Source organism: Mauremys mutica, chromosome 16 (assembly GCF_020497125.1).
Source record: "Mauremys mutica isolate MM-2020 ecotype Southern chromosome 16, ASM2049712v1, whole genome shotgun sequence".
Classification (NCBI taxonomy): domain Eukaryota; kingdom Metazoa; phylum Chordata; order Testudines; family Geoemydidae; genus Mauremys; species Mauremys mutica.
This window is the reverse complement of record NC_059087.1, coordinates 17,855,870-17,870,933: the sequence shown is the minus strand read 5'-3', so window position 1 is coordinate 17,870,933 and position 15,064 is coordinate 17,855,870.

The window sequence follows — 15,064 nt, the reverse complement described above, 5'->3', positions numbered from 1 at the left end:
TGGACCTGGGGCTAGTAGAAAAACTAGAAATTCCATTTTTTGCCAAAAATGTCAAAAGGACAATGAACGGTTTGTTGTTTGAAAGTGTTCATAATTCTTGTCTCGCCCTCTTTTCTTTCAAAGAAAAAAAATGGAAAAAGCAATCTTTCTTTGTTGGAAAGTAAGTGTGTGTGTGTGTGTGTGTGTGTGTGTGTCCATCCCACCCCTACTTAATGTACAAGCGTTCTCTTGCCCTTTTCCAGTCCAAAAGAGAGGGAGAGAGAGTTTCCCTTTTTCCACTGGGAAAAATGAGGGGGTGGAAATGGCACTAAAACCCAAAAATCTCAAAAGAAAATCAGTCACAGAACCTCATCCACCCACTTCTGCAATAGGCCTGTAACCTCTGCCCCAGTTACTGAAGGCCGTAAATCATGATTTACAGACTTCCAAGTTACAGAGAATCCACCATTTAGTCTAGTTCAAACCTGCAAGTGACCTGTGCCTCACACTGCAGAGGAAGCTTGAAACCCCCCCAGGGTCTCTGCCAATCTGCCCTGGGGGGCAGGGCTGGTGCTTCCATTAGGCGACCCTAGGCGGTCACCTAGGGCGCCAGGATTCGGGGGGGCGGCATTTTGTGCGCTTCCCCTTGGGGTGCGCGGGAGCTTCCGGTTCCGCTCCTGTTGCACCGCCGAAGAAGGACCTTCTGCCGACGTGCCGTGGAAAACAGCGGCAGGCAACTGAGCAGCTCAATGACTGCCGCTGTCACCTGCGGCATTTCGGCGGAGGGTCCTTCTTCGGCGGCGCAATGGGAGTGGAACCGGAAGCTCCTGCGCACCCCGTGGGGAGCACACAAAAGGCTGCCCCGCCCCCGAATTCTGCCTAGGGCACCAGAAACCCTGGCGCTGCTCCTGCCTGGGGGAGAATTCCTTCCTGACCCCAAATATGGCGATCAATCAGTTAGACTCTGAGCATGTGGGCAAGACCCACCAGCCAGACACCTGGAGAAAGAATTCTTTATCCTAACTCAGAGCCCTCCCCTCTCCTTCCCCCCACCCCCAGGTGCCCCATTTCCAGCCATTGGAGGTATTTGCTACTAGCAGTTGCAAATGGGCCATGTGCCATTGTAGGCAACCTCATCATACGATCTCCTCCATGCACGTATCAGCTCTGTCGTGACACAAGTTAGGTTTTTTTTGTTCCCGCTAATCCCCAACTTTCCCCGGTGCTGGTGGGTGCTCCTGCCCCGACCCCACCCTTTCCCCATCCCCATTCCAACCCCTTCCCCAAAGACTCCGCCCCCCCTCCCTGCCGCTATTGGACCCCTTCTCCAAATCCCCGCGCCGGCCCCGCCGCTTCCCCGAGCGTGCCGCGTTCCCCCTTCTCCCCCGCACCTCCCAGCGCTTGCCGTGCGAATCAGCTGTTTTGCGGCACAAGCGCTGGGAGCCGGGGGGGGGGAGAAAGCGGCCACATGGTGTGCCACGGGGAGGAGGTGGAGGCAGAGGTGAGCTGGGGGGGGAGCAATTTTTCCCCATGGGTGCTACAGACCTGGAGCACCCACGGAGTCGGCACCTATGCCGTTGGAGACTGGCAGCAGGGGCCGACAGTCAGGGCCAGCTCCAGACCCCAGCGCGGCAAGCACGCGCGTGGGGCGGCCCTTTCCCGGGGGGGCGGCAGGCTGGGCCGGCGGACCTGCCGCAGTCATGCCTGCGGGAGGTCTGCTGCTCCCGTGGCTCCGGGGCGCCTCCCGCGCATGACTGCTTGGGGCGGCCAAAAAGGTAGAGCCGCCCCTGCCGACGGTGATATGTGGTGTTTTGTTTTAATATTGATAGATTCCAGGGCTAGAAGGGACCATTGTGATCATCTAGTCTGACCTCCTGTATAAACACAGGCCAGAGAACTTCCCTATGTAATTCCCAGAGCAGAGCTTTTAGAAAAATGTCCAATCTTGATTTAAAAATGGTCAGTGATGGAGACTCCCCGTGACCCTCAGTAAAGTGTTCCCGTGGCTAATATGGACATTTGCTCCCAGGATGCAACCGACATCACTAACTTTGTTCGGTGGCCTGTGTGAACTGCTGTCTGATCATGACACAGCTGCCCTGGGTCAGGTCACAACAGCGATCTAGAGATGAGAGGTTCCCCAGCTGGTCATTGTAGATGGCGCTGCCAGGCAAGGGCCATGGAGGAAAAGGCAGCACCCACCCCAGGACAGCAGGGGAGGGGTGACCGTGGGAAAGAGAGCAGCGTGTCGTGTGGGATTTTTTTTCTGGTGGGTTGAAGGTTTTTGTTTGTAAACTGCTCCAACAAATAAATAAAAGCAGGGAGAAAAATGTGGACAAACCCGTAAAGTAGCTACCAGCAAGCCCGCCCGCACCACTTGCTTTGCCCATCGCAGCTGACCTTTACACAGCAGCCAGCAAGCTCCAGGAGGGAACAAAGTCGCCTGTCAGCACTAGTAGCGTTCCACCAACCCCCAGTGCTGAGACGCTGCTGCTGCTCCCCAGACGGCTCACAAAACTCCCACTCCTCGCCCCAAGCAACAAACCACCTCGCACGAGCACGTGTCCGGCTTTGTCCTTTTGCAGCCCCATCTCCTTCCCTCGGCCGCAAAGCCGAGGAGATATCGAAACACACAGCGCCCACAGCAAACCTGCTTGAGCCCCTTGTTGAGCCAAGATGCAAGGAAGGCAGGTGTTTGCTGGCTTTTACAGGAACCAGCTGCAGTGGAAACTTCTAAGAGATGCTGAGAAAGGAACATGTGGCATCTGCAACAAGTTCCCTGCTATGAAAACTGTTCGCCCCTCAGCCAGCCTGGTCTCGCCCTCCCCTTTGGTCTGGCTGGTTTGATTTTTTTTTTCTTCCCGGCTCTATCTGTGAAACAGCATCAGACAGACTCATTCCCGTGCCGCCATGTCTCTATGGGCTGTGCACCGTGGCCTGTAGGTTTGAAGGCGGGGTCCCAGTGCCCACAGGCCAGCCTGGAAGAGTGGGCTGGCTCGGAGGCTGCTCAGGATGTGCCATGGCTCTAGGACAGAAGTTCCCAAAGTGAGGAGCACACACTCCTGGGTGACCAGGTTAGTGGGGGCGTAAGGACCTCTCTGCCCAGCTCGGCCCCCTACTGCTGCAGCTGCCAACCAGCAGGCCCCCTCTGCTGGGGGGGCTGCCATGGGCTCTGCGTCTGTGAGCGGAGAAGCAGAAGGCTGCAGCTTGTGAGTACTGACCCCTCTGTTGGACAGCGCATCCTCCTGGCCCTTCATTGCAGCCAGAGGGCACAGAGCCCCGTCCACGTCCCCTGCTGGACAGAGCCTGTGCGGGGCATGTGGATGGAGCCATGCTGAAGGGCTGGGGTCAGGGGCTGTGTCCAGCACGGGGGGCCAATACTCCTGGGGTGCAGCCTGCCACTCCCCTCCTGACCTGCCCACCAGCAAAAGAAGTGTGGGAACCTCTGTTCCAGGAGGAAGAAGTCACATGGACAGAAGACTCCCTCTCTTCTCCTCCTTCCCCCCATGCTTTCCCCAGAACGTGGGCTGCAGAAGGAGGTTGGCTGGACAGACCACAAGTGCATTCTGGGAGCCTGTCCCCCCAAGCTGGATGCCTTAGTTCAAGGAGCCCTTCCCCAAACCCTAGGCTGTAGGCGCAGGCCGGCTGGCACCATGACCGCCAGTGTTCAGAAAGCCCTTTCCCACAGCGCAGGCTGCCCAAAGACACGTTCCCTGCACTAGTAAAAAGAGACAGCAGCGAAATGAGGAGGCTGGAGGATGGGAAGGTGTCCCAGCACCCATGTGAGATTAGCCCCAGGGTGAAGTTTAGACCCGAGGAATGCTGGGGGGAAGAGGGACACCAGTTGGAGAACTGATCAGCGCGCTCTCATTCGCTTCAGTGGAAAGGGCTTGTCCGTTGATCAGTGACATAGTCTTCAGCCTTGGGGTCCGTCTGACACCCAAATGGCAGCAGACATGGGCCTAGTCCAGAGGTGGGCAAACTATGGCCCGCGGGCCACATCTGGCTGGCGGGACTGTCCTGCCTGGCCCCTCCCCTGCTGTCCCCCCTCCCCTGCAGCTACGCCGCTGCGTGGCAGCGCTCTGGGCAGCGAGGCTGCACGCTCATCCCGGGCAGTGTGACAATGTGTCTGGCTCCGGCCGGGAGGCGCGGCTCCAGACATGCTGCTCTGAGTGGCATGGTAAGGGGGCCGGGGCGTTAGCTATGGGGACAGGGGGTCCTGGGGGGCAGTCAGGGGGAGGTTGGACGGGACAGAAGTTCGTGGGGAGGCAGGGGATGGGGAACAGGGGGGGGTTGGATAGGGGGTGGGGGTCTGTCAGGGGGCAGGGGTGTGGATAGGGGTCGGGGCAGTCAGGGGACAGGGCCTGGGGGGGTTGGATAGGGGGTGGGGTCGCGGGGGGATTAGGATAAGGGGTCCTGGGAGGGGGTACTCAGGGGACAAGGAGTGTGGGGGGATTGGATGGGTTGGGGGTTTTGAGGGGAGCAGGAAGTGGGAGGGGGTGGATAGAGGGCAGGGGCCAGGCTGTTTGGGGGGCACAGCCTTCCCTACCCGGCCCTCCATACAGTTTTGCATCTCGATGTGGCCCTCGGGCCAAAAAGTTTGCTCTCCCCTGGCCTAGTCCCTGTGGTTGATGCAGTGCAAAAGAACATTGTTGCCCTCCTGGTATCCTCAGGGCTTTTCCATATAACCAGTGGCTTTAGGGGGCTCTGGTGACTCTTTTGCACTCCGCACCACCTCAGCTGGTAGGACCTCTTTCTGAGTGAGGTGAGGCTGGCCATGATTTCAGCTATTCTACTCTTTCCTCAACATCCCATGCAAAGAGTCTTTCATAACTCCGTGGCTAGCCAGCTCAGGTGCTTAGATAGCCCATGGGTGTCAAAGGAAAGGGCTGTTAAAGGCTTTGATAACCTTAGCTGCAAAGAGAAGCTGGAAAGGCAGAATATCACCTGTCCATTCCCGTGCTGAAGAGGCTGCCCTCTTTAATCTCCGCCCCTCGAAGTTGCTCTTCAAGGCCCAGATTTGTAGCAGTGTGACTCTTCCGTTAGCTCAACCCTCCCTGAGCCAGGCCAATACCCTTTTGATCTTCAGCTATTAGAGCCAGAAAAGATCATTTCCTCCTTTCTGATATATGCGTCGTCTTTGCTAACTAACTGAGTTCCATGCTGTTCTGGCTTATACAAGCTAGGCTTAGTAATTACCTTCCTCATTCAAGCGGGGGTGAAAACCTGCCCTTCCTGTCAGGAGCAGCCATTGGAAAAGGCACATGTGCTCTGTTACCCTGCCAAGGTAGGAAAGGGGAGTTCTGGGTGAGGAGCCATAACGCACAGTAGAGAACAGACAGCATGCACCCCTAGCTAACATATGCACCCCAGTGGCTTAGGGCCCAGCTGAACCCCACAGCCAGCAGACCATGACCCATTTGGGGTTGGGGTGAGCTGGCCAGCCTGGTAGCCAGGCCCCCTTTTTATGGTAGTTTGGAACTATGCCTACTGCTACCCACAGAGGAAGAGGCACCATAAACCTACACCCTGCACTAATGCACCTACCTATGGGTGACTGAGCCTGTATTGTATGTAGTGAGATACCTGTCAGCAGCCATTTTGTGAGGCAGAGCTGGTGTAGCATGTCAAAAGAGAAATACTCACTGTGCTCTCTCACAACCTAAAAAATAAGTCATGCAGGCTGGAAGGATCTGTTTGCTCTTCCTCTGCAGAAAAACACATTGGTGATGCCTCCAGTCACAGGCTGCCTAGGTTCCTAAGAGTAAAAACACTCTGAATGTCTGCTCTGGTTAAGGCACATAATGCCCCTGCACATTTTTCAATTAACTCTCTTTGTGTGGCTAGAGATTGCAGGCAACACTTACTTAGTTTCCTCCCAGGTAAATTAATATTTGAGGGAGAGATTTTGAAAGGCACAAAGGAAAGTTAGGCACCCAACTCCCATTGACTTTGTCCTTTAAAAACCTCCCCCAAAGCCTTAATGGGAAAGTCACTAGCCTCTTACTCAACAAAACCACAACCGAGCCGAACAACGTCAATCCATGATACGATACCTTCCAAATACGATAATCCAAAGGCTGATGTATGTCCTTGGTTATTCTCAACCCCCAACGCCCATTTAAAGGAACGAACCAGAATAAGGGAGGGAGCTGGCTGAAGCACTATCTCTGCAGAAACTGAAGGACAACTTGGCTAAAATACTGATAAGTATGAGAAGACCTGGAAAAACACAGGTTCAACCGGGCTACTCAAATGGAGGCACCTGCTGGTCTGCCTGTCAGGTAGTGTAGAATAATTGGTTCCATTTACTGGAAGTTCTGTCCCAAGGGAAGGGTGAATTCTCTGTCTCTTAACGGCTTCATATCTAGACTGGATGCCTTTCTGGAAGACTGCTTCAGTCCCACACAAGTTATTGTGCTCAATACAAGGGGAACTGGAGGAATTCAACTGGCCTGTGACATACAGGAAGTCGGACTAGATGATGTAATGGTCTCTTCTGGTCTTCAAATCTAAGAATATTCTGATCTCGGTTACAGCAGTGTAATTCCAGGGACTTCCGTGGAATGACTCTGGATTTCCACTGGGGTAACAAAGGTCACAATGTGTCCCACGGTAGTAAGAGATGGAAAATGCCTATTAGATACGGCATCTGTCCCTTTGTCAACGCCGGAGCTAGTCCCTGGCTAGCAGCTGGATTACATCCTAAAATGAACACTTCACTTGTGCGTAGTCCTTGTCATACCTTGCCTCCCAAATGCAGGAAGCTTTGTATAAATAATAGTTAAGCTAATTCTATTTGTTACCCTCTTGTTTTATTTGTCACCAGCTATTCTATTCGGCAATCACCATCTTGGTAGTTTAATGGGAACTGAAGGTTTTTCGTTACTCAGGTGAATACGCAGCAGATGGCACATGGTATGCTGCCATCAGCTGTTTTCTGTGATGTGCTGTAGCTGTTAGTAATTCATCAGCACGGTCAGATAGGTGGCGTCTTGTTGATACCTGTTTGCTTGAGAGTGGAGGCTTTTATCCTGTCCGCTCTTTCTCCAAGATGTTAAAATATTGACACTGTAAGTCCATGACACCCGCTTCAGAGGAGCTCTGGTTAGCAGCTTACGCAGGGGAAAGCCGTGCCGTTGTCTCCCAGAGTCGTTACCCTAGCCCGGCAGGAGGCGTGTCTGGGACTCAGTTACCGTACTAGGCCCACAGAACTCTGTGGCACATTGGGGTTGCATTCTGGAGATTTTGTTAGCAGCATTTGATCTTTCTCTGGGCTGGTCTGAACAGCCCCGCCCCCGATGGAAGCAGCCCTAAACTCCAGAATCAAAGTTGGGAGCCTGTGGGAATCTCTGTTACTGACGGAACCCAGGGCAAGAGCCAGGCAGGGACAGGCGAGAATGGGAAAAGGGGGTGAGTGAGATCCCCCCACCACACACACATACTTTGGAGGCCACATAGAAGTGCTGGGCTATGTCAGTTGCAGAATTTCCCCCACTTTTCTTCAGGCTGGGCAGCGTGAGTGTTTGGGAGTTTTTTCAACTTTTAAGTGTGGGCTGCCATCCCCCGGGTCGCTCTGGGGCGAGCAAGACCAACGCTCAGTTACTGGCTTTAGGGTCTGACAGTCCCCTGGCAACAGGGGCTGGGATCTGGGAGTGTGTGTTTATATGGGTATAAAGTAGAGGGGGAGACTGTTCCCTTCCCAGCTTTCTATTTCAAGAGGATGAAGTCACCAAGGCAGCAGCGTCTGAGCTCAGCGGAGGGTGAGTCAGAGCTGGGATTGATTAAGAGCCGCATACAGCACTGAACAGGAATCTGAGTCCAAACCAGACGACGACAATAGCTCATATTATGAGGCCTTTAATATGACAACTTGGAGGGGCAGGGAAGCTAATTAACCCTTTGTGGTGAGCCCTGCATTAGGCAGCATGGTAGGGTGACCAGATGTCCCAATTTTATAGGAACAGTCCCGATTTTTGGGTCTTTTTCTTATATAGGCTCCTGTTACCTCCCACCCCCCGTCCCGATTTGTCACATTTGCTGACAGGTCACCCTACAGCTCGGGGATGGTCAGGGCTGCACTTAGAAGGGCATCGAGAGGCGGCAGGGGAGGCCAAGCCAGTCAGATAGTTTTGGAACGAACTGACATTTTAAGAAGACAGCCTGGTCCAGGGGGCTGGTAATGGGATGAGGAGTCTTTCATGGCAAGATCATTGGCTCAGATGGGGTCCCTGGTTTCATGAGCAGATTTCCACTAGGGCTCCGCATGGCTGAAGAGGAGGTGGTCCAACGTGGTGGCTCATCTTTGGTGGCTTTGTTTTTAAATGAGCCTGGAGATGGGGTGGAGCCGAAGTTGTAACGGCAGCATTGCCTCCACGTGCAGACTAGGGCGTCCTACGCCCCCTCGGTGTAGCCGGGACCACTAGGCAGTACCCTGGGCTGGCTGCCACCCCAGCATGGCTCTCTGGGCCACCTGCAGTGAGGACGCTACGGAGCCGACTCACCATGGTAGAGACGCACGGCCCATGCCTGGGTGGCCCATCTACAAACCATATAAACTTCCACTGGCCCTGTCTCATCTGCCTGCAGCAGCACAGGAAGGCAGCTGCTCGGCCTTGAAGTGCCTGACTCGGCCTCTCAGGAGGAATTATATAAGAGGCCAGACTGGCCGGGGAATGTCAAATGAGAATCGCGCCATGGGGCGGCCTTGTACCTTTAAGGAGCTTTTTCTCTCTCTCTCTGTTCTGTTGTTGTAACAGGCTCCTTGCTGGAGGAGCCGAGCTGAACAGGTGGTTTCCAGCCTGTGGGCAAGCCAGCTGCTGGCATCAGTGTTACAATAAGAGTTAAAAATAAAAGGCCACAATCTGTGGGGATTAATAAGAAGCTAAGAGCGGAGGTGACGCTGATATGTAAGGCAAAGGTGGGGGAGAATATTCAACTCTAGTCCTCCTTCGCTCCCTCCTTCCAGCTCTCCCCTCCACGCCTGGGATCGTCTGGATCAGAGCGGTTTGGCCAAACTTAGCAACCACCACTCATTGATCTCCTGCAATTAGCCCCGGAGCCCCGTATGACATGGTGGTGGGGCAAAGGAGCAGGACAAAGGCAGCCTTTGTAGCTTTGTTAGGACTGAAATCACTTTTCTGGGGGGCAGGAAATGGTTTTGATCCTTCTGTGCTTTCAAAGTCAGCGCCACAGCCCCGAGCCATTAGAGGTGCTGATTACAGGGGGCAGACTAGGGAGCTCAGACAAAAAAAACTCTGGTGTTTGGAATAGACACTTTTCAACCAGCATTGCAATATTTTCAGTCTGATTTATCCTTCTCCTGTTGAGCTGTTCTAGGCTGGATGGTCCCCGCTATCATCCTGTGGGATTAGCAGGTATACGATCCCTGCCCCTAGCCAGGTGTGGTCAGGGGCGGCGCTAGGAATTTGACCGCCCCAAGCAGTCATGCCTGCGGGAGGTGCACCGGAGCCGCGGGACCAGCGGACCTCCCGCACGCATGACTGCGGAGGGTCCGCTGGTCCCGCGGCTCCAGTGGACCTCCCGCAGCTGCGGAGGGCGCAGCTGGTCCGTGGCTCCCATGGAGCATCCGCAGTCATGCCTGCGGGAGGTCCGCTGGTCCCGTGGCTCCAGTGGACCTCCCGCAGGCATGACTGCGGAAGGTCCGCCGGAGCCGGCTGCCGCCCTGCCGGCAAAATGCCGCCCCAAGCGCGCGCTTGGCGCGCTGGGATCTGGAGCCGGCCCTGGGTGTGATATCCTTCATAGACAAAACCCCAGCTTGGTTAATGCTACAGCAGTTGTGGTGAAAGTAGAATCTGCCTATGAGGGGGTTTTGCCCCTGTCTCCAGTGAAAACCTGACGTCTAGATGGTGGCCTGGGCCCAGTGAGGAAAGCCAGCTCCCAGCAGGGTGGCTCATGCATGGTGGGCCTATTTCCATCCCAGAATTCTTTGCACCAGAGCTCCTCCTGGGAAGAGCTGGTGCAACTATGGCAAAAGATAATACGATATATGTAGTCAATGGGTGGAGCCATCCACTGCCTGCTCATTCAGAGGACAACCTGTTGTTTAGAGGATCCCCTCAGGGTGGGATTTCTGCACCAGTAACAATCTCCAGCGCATACAGAAGGGTGCCACTGTCCTTGTCCATTTGCATAGCCTGAGGTACCATTGTTCATGCAGCCCCTTTTCCCCCCAGTGCAGTCTCAGGGCCCTTCCCAACAAGCAGCAAGATTCAGTGGGCCCAGGAGAGCTCTGGGGGTCAGGAGGCCTTGCCTTCCCTGGGGTGCAAATGGGGACAGAGATACTTGTTCTAAAGCCCTGAGATCACTGGGTGGACAGTACAAGGTGGGCGCACACTGCTACTTACTATCACTGCAGATGCAGCCAGTGTGGTGGAGCCTGCAAAACAGGTTCCGACCCAATTTCGTGTCTTCACATGCTTCTGCCTTGCAGAAAGTTTCACCTTCCTGGCTTGAACTTTCCATATGCTTTGATTCTGGAGGGTTTGAGCAACAACCCTTCAGCCACTGGGGTGAGACATAGGGACATGCCCTAAGGCTGTGTGTGATGTGGTGCCCATGTACAGCTGGGAGTGACTGTGCAGCCCAGTTCCAATGGCTTGTTAACTCCAAAGCCAGGACAAATGCTGGAGCTGCTTAGAGTGCAGGTGGGATAGGGAACTACACTCTGCTAGGTGTAGCTCTGGAGACGGTAAGGGAGGTTGCTATATGTAGAAACCAAGGCTTACAACATGCAGACTTAGTTGCATCTTGACTAGCAATTGTAGCCAGCACTCATTGACTTGTGGCCAATGGGAAGACCTGGGACCTCTTATTTTTATCTTATTTTCTTCCTGTTTAAAAAACAAAATAAGGAAATTAAATGCAAAAAACTTACACACACTATTAAGGTTGCACATAAGTAGGCTTGGCAAAATTTGATTTGTATTGATATTTTATAATGTTGGCAGGTAAGATCAGTGTTTTATTTGTAAGCATTTTTTTTAGATTTGTATCTATTTAAATGTTCAGTTGCAAAAAATAATAGGAGGGAGTCACAATAATTATTTAATGAAAGTGGCTATTGAGAGTCAAACAGTGAAAGCCTTATAACCATTAAAACACATTGTCAACAGCACATGTCAAAATATATACCAGCCCTCCCAGCCTCGAGGGAGAAGGAAATGGCAGCTGTAAGTCACCTCAGTGTCACTCTGATTCCGGGTGGTTCCAGGGGCTAAAACAGTCCCTCGTTTAACCGAGTTGCCTATGGCCGGCACTGCTGCTTAGAACCATGGTCAGTGTCTGTTATGGCCCCACCCGGGCAAGCCACCTGCACCAGCCCTTGCTGTGTGGGCCTTACTCAGTCCCCGCATTGGAGACATTCTCCCCAGCTAGATCTGGGGCTTGTATGCTGCCCTGCCACAGCCTTAACTCTGTCCCCTTACACGAACAAAGTATGGCACAGTCCTTAGTTATGTGCTCACAGCTTAAGAATGTGGTAGAAAAAAATTATGGGGGAGCTGGTAGCAACGCCAAGAGTTGGGATGCCAAATATGTTCCATTACGAAGGATTCTAGGCCTGTTTATTTTTTATTTCTTACACTTCTGTTGCAGCAGGTCTCTGAAATTCAGCAGGACCCTGGGTGGGAGAAGTGCCTTTTCTTTTTCTCTTGAAATTCCATTCAGGCTTATCGGAGATATAAAAGTTGTCCTTCCCCTTCCCTTGCTGGTGTTCCTCAGGAAAACATTGGCATCTGCCCAAGTGATAACGGCAAACGAACAGCAGCATCACCACTACTCCCTGCACCAGACATCACCCTCACCCCGGATCATACCACCTAGACCCAGCACATACCCCAAAACCCCTCCCTTTGGGGTAGCATGTGGGGCAAGTTCTCCCCCCTGTACAGGTGGGAAGAGAGAGAGAGTCAAGAGGCCAAGCCCCCCCTGGATGGACCCAGCCCATGGCCCATGCTAACAGCCTTCTCCTGTTGCCAGCTATTAGTTAGTCCTATAGCTCAGTTGATAGGAGTCTTTGCTGAAGGTCAGGCTTCTAACTCTGTTGATGGGTCATGAGTGGCAAGGAGGGAGGAGGATACTGCATGTGAACATATTTATATATTTTTTCATTTAAAAAAAATAATCGTAGGCACTTACATACTGTCCTACGGTAAGAGAATTATTTAGGACCCAGTCACGCACTGGAAAGTGAAGAATTGCTAGACTGACAGCTGCCCACAGCTGTAATTTGGCCCCCTTGTGCCTGTGCATTATGATACAATCTTTAATTCTATGACTCTCCCATCCTACTTTTTCCACAGGCCCCCACCTCACTCCGTGCACTGGCTGGATGCACAGGGAAGCAGGATTAAAGTTCCACAAGCTGCCATATACCTGGCATTTCCTAGCGCTCAGTGCTTGGCTTTGTAACCTAAACTTTTGTATACAAGATTGTATAGTTTGAACTTGAGCAGTGAATCCGATAGACTGTCCTGTGATGTAGTTGCACCGTGAGAAGAGCACTAACACAGCCCCACTTCAGTCTTCCTCTGCATTTTCTGACTAGTGAATACTTAACCATGAAACTGCAATACTGCATAGAACAGGCCTTTTTGGCATTTAAAGATAGTGGCTTTCCCTAGTTCAACCCTGAACTTCTCTAGCTGCAACAATTAGCTACAGCTGGATGTCCATGCTGCTGCCACAACCCCAGGAGTGTGGGCCGATGAAAAGCTGCAGACTTCTTGCTCTGCTCACAGGATGTTGCTTAAACTCCCGTCTGATGAAACACTCAGCTGGAGACAGACTGAACTTTCTAGCCTTTTCCTGTGCAGACTGCAGTGGGTTCCCCCCACATCCCCATAAATCAACCCCCCACTCCCATGCACTGGCTGAAAAGTGCCTGCAGCCGCTTCTCGGCCAGCAAGAACAATACAATAGCAGCAGCAAAGGGTAAACCTGGCTGCAAACCTGACCAGAAGCTGAGCTGTGCTTCCTGAAGCACTTCCTCTGTCTGCTTTGACTAAATCCAGCCAAGGGACAAACAGGGGACTGGACGTACTGGGGTTTTCTTTCTGAACAAGGGGGACCTTCAAGCCTTGGGTGCCACTCACATGCCTAGTCAAAATAAGGCATTTGCCCAGCTATAGCTTGTAGTTGTCATAGCACTTAAATACTAATGCATCAGTGCTGCTCTCAACACCCCTTGCACAGAGGGAACGTATCCTTGTCCCCATCTGACAGCTGGGCCTCAGAAATGAGCCCGAGGCCCCATACCATGTCAACGGCAGAGCCAGAAATGGAGTGTGGCCCTCCTGACTGCCAGCCCAGTGCCTTAACCACAAGAATTGCCTCAATTGCAGTAAGTACCCATTAGGCGAGTTTGCTGTACAGTGGGTGCTCTAGGTCTGGCAGGGCTGTATAAACCTCTACATTTCGAGGGCCCTCATTGACCCGGAGAGCTGCATGGGCAGCTTGCACCTAAGTGATGCACATCTGTGTACAATTCTGCTCTTCATTTATGGTTGTACCATTTGCTGAGCAAGAATGGCTTGTTAATTTCACCGGCAATACAAGGCTGCAGCTGACCAGCTTTGTTCTCACACTGCAGCTACAGTGGGTAGTTATGACACTAGTGGCTTCAGTACCCTTGTCCCCGGTGCTGCACTTGGATTATCCCAGATCTACAACAAACGCAAAAAGGTCTCACTACCTTGGGTTTCCTTTGCTAAAATAAGTGGCTTCCGCCTCCCCAGCACCATTTCGACTGCAGTAGCACTCCTCTGATGACATGGACTTCAGCATAGGAGCAAAAAGGAACAGGGCTTGGAGAATTGTTATAAAGAGGGTGATTTACAGGGGCAGAACGATCCAAAATGTTTTGGGTCATGAGATCCCAACTTCAGAAGCAAGGTATAGCACCATCCAGCCTGTGGGGCTGGCCTGCAGTAACTACAGAGCAGAAGGCGGCCTGTTATCACTGGGGTGGTGTGCAGGGCCCAGCTGGTTGTTTAAGGGCTGACGTTTTGCTAGTGAGAGCTTTCTTTTGGGAGGGGAGGTCAAAGCTGCTACAGGTACAAATCTTGGCTTCCAGGCTCCTCTTTGCAGTCACAACACAGGGTGGTTAAATCCCCAGACGGTCAGGATAAGAAATTAACTTTCTGAAGAAAGAGAAAGGAAGTGAGAAATTCCCCTGGCTTCTGGCCCAACCCCGTAACCCAGTGTTGCCCAGTGAAGGTGGTGGACTCGCCTTCCTGCTGCTGGCAGTAGTTACAGTTTATTCATCTCCCCAAAGGAAAAATGTTGAACCTCAGTGTTTTGTAAATTTTTTTATTTTAAACCGGCTTCCTGAAATGAGGTTTCCTGTTAGTGTCTCTTCCATTCCAGACAGCCTGGGGGATTTCCCAGCAAGGGTGTTTTGTAATAGACTTCCCAGCGGTGGGTGACTTCAGCTGGGGCCGACCTGCTTAGGCTGGCTGTGAATAAGGCCTTATCAGCTGGACTTTCAATGGTGCTGCGTGCCTGCTGCTCCCACTGGCTTCACAGGAAGCCGAGGTTGCTCAGCACCCCTGCACATCGGGTGGTAGGTATTAACAGCCCTCCCAGCTGATTGGCCCACATGGGAGTAGCCAGCGGTCCTGCCAGGTAGGCGCTAACAGCTGATACATCAAGCGATTCATTTTACTAGTTTCACCTTTTTCTTTCCTGTGTGTGAGCTGTATTTGAACAAATTGTGACTCAGCGTCTCTCAGCCACTGTGTAAGGCAACAAGAGCTGGAAGATACCAGGGGCTGGAAAGGCAAAACGGACGCAGCTTTGCGCTCTCTGGTAGCTCGGCCACAGGTTGGAACCTTAGAGCCTGTCTTGATTACAAGTTAAGTAAGGAAGGTAGTGGGGCGTTTAGGCAGCTTTCACCTTCTGACAGATCTAGCTGGACAAATATTTTGGGGGTAGTGGTTTCAGAATGGCGGGTAAAGTGTTTGGTACCAAAAGACCCGATTCAATTGTTGTATTAGTTCCTTCATTTAGTCTGTAGAAGAGAGAGACCTGGATCAAAGACTGAACTTGAGGAAGGTTTTGGATC